Source organism: Eutrema salsugineum, unplaced genomic scaffold (genome assembly GCF_000478725.1).
Source record: "Eutrema salsugineum unplaced genomic scaffold, Eutsalg1_0 scaffold_8, whole genome shotgun sequence".
NCBI lineage: Eukaryota > Viridiplantae > Streptophyta > Magnoliopsida > Brassicales > Brassicaceae > Eutrema > Eutrema salsugineum.
Genome location: NW_006256414.1, coordinates 11,224,590 through 11,232,396, shown reverse-complemented (window position 1 = coordinate 11,232,396; position 7,807 = coordinate 11,224,590). Strand labels below are relative to the sequence as shown.

Below are 7,807 nucleotides of genomic sequence, written 5' to 3'. Positions count from 1 at the left end.
GTTCCCTTCTTTCTGTGCGGCCTGGCCTTCCTCTTTCCAGGTCGCACGACCATCCCGGAGTAAATTCCGAGTCTTGCTGCGGGTTGGTCTTCTTTACTCCCAGGTAGCACGCTTATCTCGCAGGTTTTGGGACTTAATCTCTTTGGGTTCCCTTCTTTCTGTGCGGCCTGGCCTTCCTCTTTCCAGGTCGCACGCCCAGGCCGGAGTAAATTCCGAACCTTGCTGCGGCCTGGGCTCTTCTCTTCTGACCCGCACTCCTAGGCCGCAGCTTTTGGGACTTAAACGTTTTTCTGGCCTTAAACACTTCTCTCAGCTCTCTCACATGCTTCTTTCCATTCATCACTGAGCTATGTCCTCCAAAGATCACTTAGTACCTGAGACCAACTCACAAAACCCATCAAAAGATCCTAAAAAAGGAAAAGAAATGAGAGAAAAGAATAAAAAGATTATATACAAGGATAAGCTTGGGGTGTCTCCCAAGAGCACTTTGTTTAAAGTCACTAAGTTTGACTTTCAAAAACCTGTTTTCAGTAAGGGAGAGGAGGAGCTTTGGTGCTCCTGGTCTTGTCCATGAATTCAAGTTTGAGGTCCTTGTTCATCATCTCTTGGACACCATCAGATCCTTTGTCTATGAACTCTGGTGTGAGGATAGCTCTGACTTTGGCAAATGGTCTTGATCTTCCATTGCCTTTAACCTTGTATTCAACAGCTCCACCAACAAACTTCCAAGGAGTGAGAGTTAAGACCTGAGAAGATGACTCAAGAGTGAATGGTCTGGTTCTTGGTGGGTTCTTGTCTTGAGACCCTGAGCCATTGCCTTTGTTGCTGCTGATCTCCTTCTCACTTGGTGTAGGAGATAGAGATTCCAAGCAAGCTTCATCATCACTAAAGAAATCCCCTTCAAACTCAAGATCAGGTCTTATTAGGGATTCTTTCTTTTTCTCAACAGATGCAAGGGGTATAGCTTCTTCTATAGTTCCAATACTCCCCACATACATCATCCCATAATGTTTCAACTCATCAGAATCATCAGATATAACTCCACAAAACCCAGCAAGAGGAGGCTTAAGAGGATAAGATACTTCATCATCTACCTTAGCAAGCACCACTCTTTGAGTATCAAAGTCCATCCTTGCTCCTGTGGTGTTCAGAAATGGAGTTCCAAGCAAAAGAGGTAGCTCTTTTGTCTTCTTCATCTTCATAACTACAAAATCTGTTGGAACTGTGCATTCACCAATTTTCAATGGGTAGTCTTCAAGGATTCCATATGGTTTCTTTGAGGATGAATCTCCAAAGGTGATTGACATGGGGTGATGCTTAAGACTCTTGATCCCTAGTCTCTCCACCATGTCTAAAGACATTACACTGATGCTTGATCCAGAATCACACAAAGCATTGTCCACTTTCAAATTTCCAAGAGAGCATGAGATGGAGAACTTTCCTGGATTGCCTAGCTTGGGAATAGATTTGGGTTTCAGCCTTGTTGAGCCAGTGCTAGAGACTCCATCAGATGTCCTTCCTTGAACCATTCTCTGATCCTTTCCTTCAGCAATCTCAGAATCATTCTTTTTCATATCAAAACAAGCTGTCTCCCCACCTTCTTTCTCAATGTCCTCATTGAGATCACAGAACAGGAACTCAAACTCATCTATGATGGCGTCCTCATCATCTTTTGTCAGGCATTTGTCACTTGAGACATTGCCATGGAGAAGGTCCTCAATTTCTTGGACAGCAGCATGATTCTCATCATTTGAGAGGATTGCATTGCAGTATTCTGTTTGATGCGCAATTGATGTCCCTGGTAAAGATTTTTGAGCTTGAGAACTGCAGTGGCCCTTGTTGTTCTCTAGAGTCTTGACTTTGGAAGCCAAGGTTGAAAGCTGAGATAAAAGATCAGAATAACTGCAATCCACCTTGTTGTTAATCTCTGCCATTTTCTTGTTAAAGTCCATGGCACCACTTGCTTGACCTTGGAGGATTTGCTGGAGCAGGTTCTGCACTTCTTGATCCTTATTCTCTGAGTTCTGTTGGGGACTTTGTTGTTGGGGAGGGACAAAACCTTGTTGTTGAGTGTTTTGAGGATAGAAGTTCTGGTTTGGGGGATTCTTGTAGTAGGTAAAGCCCTTTTGGTAACCTTGTTGGCCACCTACAAAGTTCACCTCAGCTGTGATGTCTTCCTTTTGAAATGTGTCTTGAAACACATGATTCACATCTCTAACAAATTTGGCTGACTGATGAGAATCTAAGAGAAGTGTGTCTAGCTTCTCAGTGAGAGACTTGATGGCTTTCCTTGTCCTTTCCTCTTCAGCACTCACAGCCCCTCTTGAATTCCTTTCAAAGTCTGATCCATAAAGCTCATCACTCTGAGCTACATTCTCCACTAGGGTCATGGCATCATTGACTTCCTTGGTCATGAAATTACCATTAGAAGCTGTGTCCAAGAGAAGTCTGACCTGTGGTAAAGTACCTCTGTAGAATGTACTTAGCAGCTGACAATCTGAGAATCCATGGTGAGGGCATTGCATGGTATACCCTCTAAATCTTTCCCAAGCCTCACAAAACGATTCATGGTTCTTCTGAATGAAACTTGAGATTTCATTTCTTAACCTTGCTGTTCTTGATGAAGAGAAGAACTTGGTTAGAAATGCTCTTTTGCATTGCTCCCAAGTTGTGACTGATCCTTGAGGTAGAGACTTTTCCCACTGATGAGCTTTGTCTCCTAGAGAAAAAGGAAATAGCCTCAACTTGAAACTGTCCTCACTCACTCCATTCATCTTAGTTAGATCACAAACTCTATCAAAGTTGTCAATGTGATCTAATGGGTCTTCTAATGCCAAGCCATGGAACCTGTTTGATTGCACCATGTTGATCAGGCCAGATTTGATCTCAAAATCGTTTTCAGGTGTTGGGGCTTGAATCCCATGTCTTTGACCCTGAGCATTGGCCTCATCACCAGCTCCCACAACTTGTCTTGGACGTGGAGGTGGTGGCTCTTCCTGATTCTGGTGGTTTCCATTACCACCATGAGCCTGTTGCCCTTGATCCATACCCAACCTCTCAATGTGCTCAGCTCTTTCTCTTTGTCTCCTTGCTTGACTTCTGGTGTTCATACACCTGAAAACAAAGATAGCACTTGAAAGGTAATCAGTAAAACAAAAGAAAATGACTTGATCTCAAGAAGATCCAAAGTCCTAATGCTAGAATGAACTCTCCAATTGGCAACGGCGCCAAATTGATAGTAGGAATTTTTCAATCCTTGATCAATTCCTCAACTACTCATGTCATTGTAGCACTTGAGGTATCAATCCAAATGGAGAGATTCTAGACACTAGAACTATGAGGATCAATTCTTAATCCAAGTCTAATAAGCAGATGAGTTGGTAACCAAGATTATCTAAAAGCATATAACAAAACAAGCAAGAACAAACAGTAATTAAGAATTAAACAAGCAAGAGAAACTAAACAAACACTCAAATTCAAATAAAAAGAAAGCTAAACCTCTAGATGTGATCATTGATTAGGGTGCTTTAAATGTGAATTCATGATGCTAAGCAAACAATGCAACACTTGCAAATCTTTAGTCTAGACTTCCAATTCAGATTAATTCATTCTCATGACAGAAATCCCTTTGTTAATTACCAATTCAAGACTAATTCCCATTAGTGAATAAGCAATTAACAAGCATAAGGTTCCAAGTCTAACATGACCAGACAGCCTCTTTGTGCACCAAAATAAGAGCTAAGAAAGACTGAATCTTATACAGAAAGATAAAGCAAGCATCACATGATCTCAAATTCCAATTAACTTAGAACTCTAATCTAGATTAATCCTCTCATGAAGGCACTAACCTCTACACTAATCCATTTTCAAACCAAATCATCATTTGTGAAATATGAATCAATGAGCATTAAGAAACAGTTCTAATATGCCATTCATGCATTTAACAATCATTCCCATGACATTAATGCATAAACCCTTAGTTAGCTTTCATTCAGGCATTTCATCAAACACTTTTGGTGCATGAAAAACCCAGATTCTAGACCCAAGTGATGTGCAAGGATCTAGCATTAGGATCAGCTAACTAAGGAAAGGAGAAGAGAATCTAAGCTTAAACAATCATTAATCTACATCTAAGCACCCTAATCTACACACCTAGAAGTTTAAAAGATGACTACTCACTAATCATGAAGAACACATCTAATCTTTTGCAAGAGATGATGTTAATCATGATTAGAAGCAGAAATGAAATGATGAGATGATGACAAACAGACTTAGATTGATTAAATCCTTGAGATCTCTCTTAATCCAAAACGTTTTTACACTAAAAAGGAAAGAAAACTAGAGAGAAACTAAGAGAGAAGATGATCCCCTTGGGTTTTTCTCCAAAAAGCTATATATACTAAGTGCTAATGAACCGGGTCAGCCCAGGACAAACTGGGTACTGACCCGGCTCAGTTGGGTCAAGTGGAAATCCTGCGGGTCAGTCCAGTATGTCCCAGGTCGCACACCTAAGTCGCAGTAGATGAAGACTTGTCTTGTGAAGCCTGAATCGCCTTGTCTTAGCCGCACGCCTAAGTAGGAGTGTTTTGCGAGTGTTGCTGCGGCTTGGTCTCCTTCCTCTCCAACTCGCAGGGCTAAGGCGGTTTCTGGGGAATGTACAAACTGTGCGGGTTGGTCTCTATTGCACCTAGGTCGCAGGCTCAAGTCGGAGTGATTTGCGAGTGTTGCTGCGGCTTGGTCTCCTTCCTCTCCAACTCGCAGCATCCAGAGCAGCTTAGACCACTTCGCATTCCGGAGAGTGTAACTCCTATGAGACTTGTCCGAATTGAATGATTTCGGTTGCAGAAGACAGAGGACTCATTTATCTCCAACTTTGGTGAAGAAAGCTTCGGTGCTTGGGAAGTGTAAGGCTTCCTGGAGGGCACATCTTTGCAGTGCATGTACACGACCAGAGAGAGGCGTCTAGACATGTGTCCATTCCGGAGACTGTATCTTTCTGCTCATAGATCCGAATTGTATGCTCTTGGACGTTCTGGAAAGAAGACTCAAATGTCTATGGTTCTCATGAAGGACCCGGAAACTAAATCGGCCTGGAAGTGCACCGTCCTTCGCATCCTTTAGAACTGATCTGCTCGGTCCGGAATACCTGCGAGACTGGGGTTCCTTCCGACAAGCTTATCTCTCTGCTCACGCGTCCGAATTCCACGATTCTACTTGCTAAGAGACCGTGATGCAATGCTCTCCAACTTCTATGAAGCACCCGCCGTCTGAATCGGACCGGAAGGCTCCCCGGACAGGCGATCATTCAGGGGTATCGGATTGCTCCGGAATGAGTGCGAGACCTGTTCGTCTTCCGATTACCATATCTTTCAGTTCTGTGGTCCAAATGCCTTGATTCCAACTGTTATGGACTCTTGACTCAATTATCTCCAACCTTTATGAAGACTTCGACAGCTAAATCTGACCGGAAGGTTCCCCGGACAGGCGATTTCGGAAACGTGTCTGCACCCGGAGATTTTGGCCGAGAGACTTGACCGCGGTACGTGTTATTGGCCGAGAAAGCTACCCGCGGGAAGGATTTTGGTCGAGAACCTTCGACCTTCAGTACACCATTTTGCCGAGAAACCCAAAATTGCTCCTTTTCACCATTTTTGATCATTCCAACTCCATTTCTTCATCTGAATCATATCCTCCACTCCAAATTGGCTCCAAAAGCACCTGTTTAACACTCCAAAACATGCAAAACTCTCTTGGACCTAATGCAATCTCCTAAGTCCTAAAACAATGCCTAAAGACCTAAAATGCATGCAAATGAGACATGATTTTGACTAGAATATGTACATTAAATGATGCAATTTATGAATATATCAGTACACCTGCAGGAGATATTCGAATTCTAGACGAGATAGACAGACACGAAAGAGAACTTCGAAGACTTAGACGAACACAAGGAATGGCCAACGACGACCAGCCTGGAGATCCTATTAATCGAAATTTAAATATGGACCAAGACGGGTCCGAACATGGAGAAAATGAAGAGAATGATCACAGAGGAGGGGATCATGCTCGACAAGATGGAGAGGAGGATGAGGTTCCTCCAAGAAACCACCAGAACCGCGAGAGAGAAGAACGTGAAGACCTTGAAGCACCCATCAATGCAGCCGATGGTGACCACCAAGGAATGCAGCCGAATGGACGCACTAACCGCCCTATTCTGCCAGCAAATCAACACCGAAGACAAGCCAGGAACCATCGCATAGCTGATTTTGATGCATATACTCAAAATTTTCAGAATCGATCTGCAATTCAAGTACCATTTCCGAACCGGAATGAGTTTGAAGTCAAGCCTCAAATCATCTCATTGGTGAAGCAAAACCAATTCCATGGAGTTCCTTCTGAACACCCAATGGACCATATCGAGCTCTTTGAAGAAATTTGCAGCATGATGAGAACAAACCAAGTTCCACCAGACTATTTAAAGTGTAAGTTGTTCCCTTTTTCATTAGCAGATAAAGCTCACCGTTGGTTGAAATCTTTGCCTGCAAGATCGATTACTAATTGGGAAGAATGTAGAACTGCTTTCCTGAACCACTTCTACACTAAGTCAAGGTCGAATCAGTTGAGAACAAAGATCTCAAACTTTCAACAAGGGCCAACTGAATCTTTCTATGAAGCCTGAGAGCGTTTTAAGGAGTATGAACGTGATTGCCCTCACCATGGATTTCATGGATCAAGCCTGCTGAGCACATTTTACCGAGGTTTGCAACCAAAATACAAACTTTCACTTGATACAGCTAGCAATGGAGATTTTGAACAAAAGACGATAGCCCAAGGAAGAGCCCTCATCGAAAATTTGGCTCAAGCCAATAGCAATGATTGTCCTGTGATAACACCGTATTTTGACCACTTTTATGGATCGTTTTGAAATACTTTTTATATGTTTTTAATTGCTTTTAAGTACTTTTATCACGTTTTTCTAGTATTTGTAGTTCCAAGACTCTTTTCAGGTAACTTAGGAAAAAACTTAACAAAATGGATAGAAAACCAGATTTCAGCTCAGAGTCAAACCGTCAGAAGTTCACCCCTGATTGAAGGCCTTCTCACCGTCCGATCCAGCTCAAATTTGGAGACCTTAAAGATGGAAGTATCAGCTTTCCAGTGCACTTTACAGCTTGGCAATCCAACGGTTCAATCAAAAGATACGCGAAGAGCAAGATGTCCCGTAAACCAGCTGGCCAGCACTTCCACCCGCGGCCAACAAGCATTTTCCCGCGGTCAGGAGCATCCCGACCGCGGCAAACCATACATTCCCCGCGGTCAGAGCACTCCCGACCGCGGCCTTCAACCTCCGAGCCCAAAAAGCCCATTTCTGAAGCCCACATTTGGAGAAACCCTAAGTGACGTCCAGAGAGGTCTTGAGCACTATAAATACATGTCTTAGAAGCCCTAGAAATGGTGTGTAACCTATCACCACCGAAATATTTACTTCATATTCTTATTGTTTTTGCTTTAGCTTTTAGGGAGAGAGAGATTTGTTCTCTTGAACCCTTGTTCTTTCTTTTTCAATTTCGGTTTCTATTCTACTTCTTAATACTATGTCTTTGATTTCGTTTATTATGTCTGAGTAGTTTTATTGTTGGGATTAAGGGATTTTCGATGGGGATTTATATGTTCGGTGAGGATTCCATTGGCTATTGAGCTGAATCTTAGAACTTTTTCTTCTGAATTCGTTTTTACTGCATGAGGGTAGCGTCATGAACTACAATCTGATCCAGATGCTTGGTGACACGAAAGTGTTCATCAGGTA

General features: G+C 42.7%; 2 non-coding genes across 2 annotated transcripts; one reads left to right on the top strand and one right to left on the bottom strand.

Moving 5' to 3' along the window:
* The first annotated feature begins 2,502 nt into the window (after window positions 1-2,502).
* LOC112082708 lies at window positions 2,503-2,609 on the top strand. The gene has a single exon (XR_002897327.1). It is a non-coding gene; the product is annotated as a small nucleolar RNA R71 (small nucleolar RNA).
* A 4,008-nt stretch (window positions 2,610-6,617) lies between these two features.
* LOC112082315 lies at window positions 6,618-6,723 on the bottom strand. Its single transcript, XR_002896974.1, has one exon. It is a non-coding gene; the product is annotated as a small nucleolar RNA R71 (small nucleolar RNA).
* Between the last annotated feature and the right edge of the window lie 1,084 nt (window positions 6,724-7,807).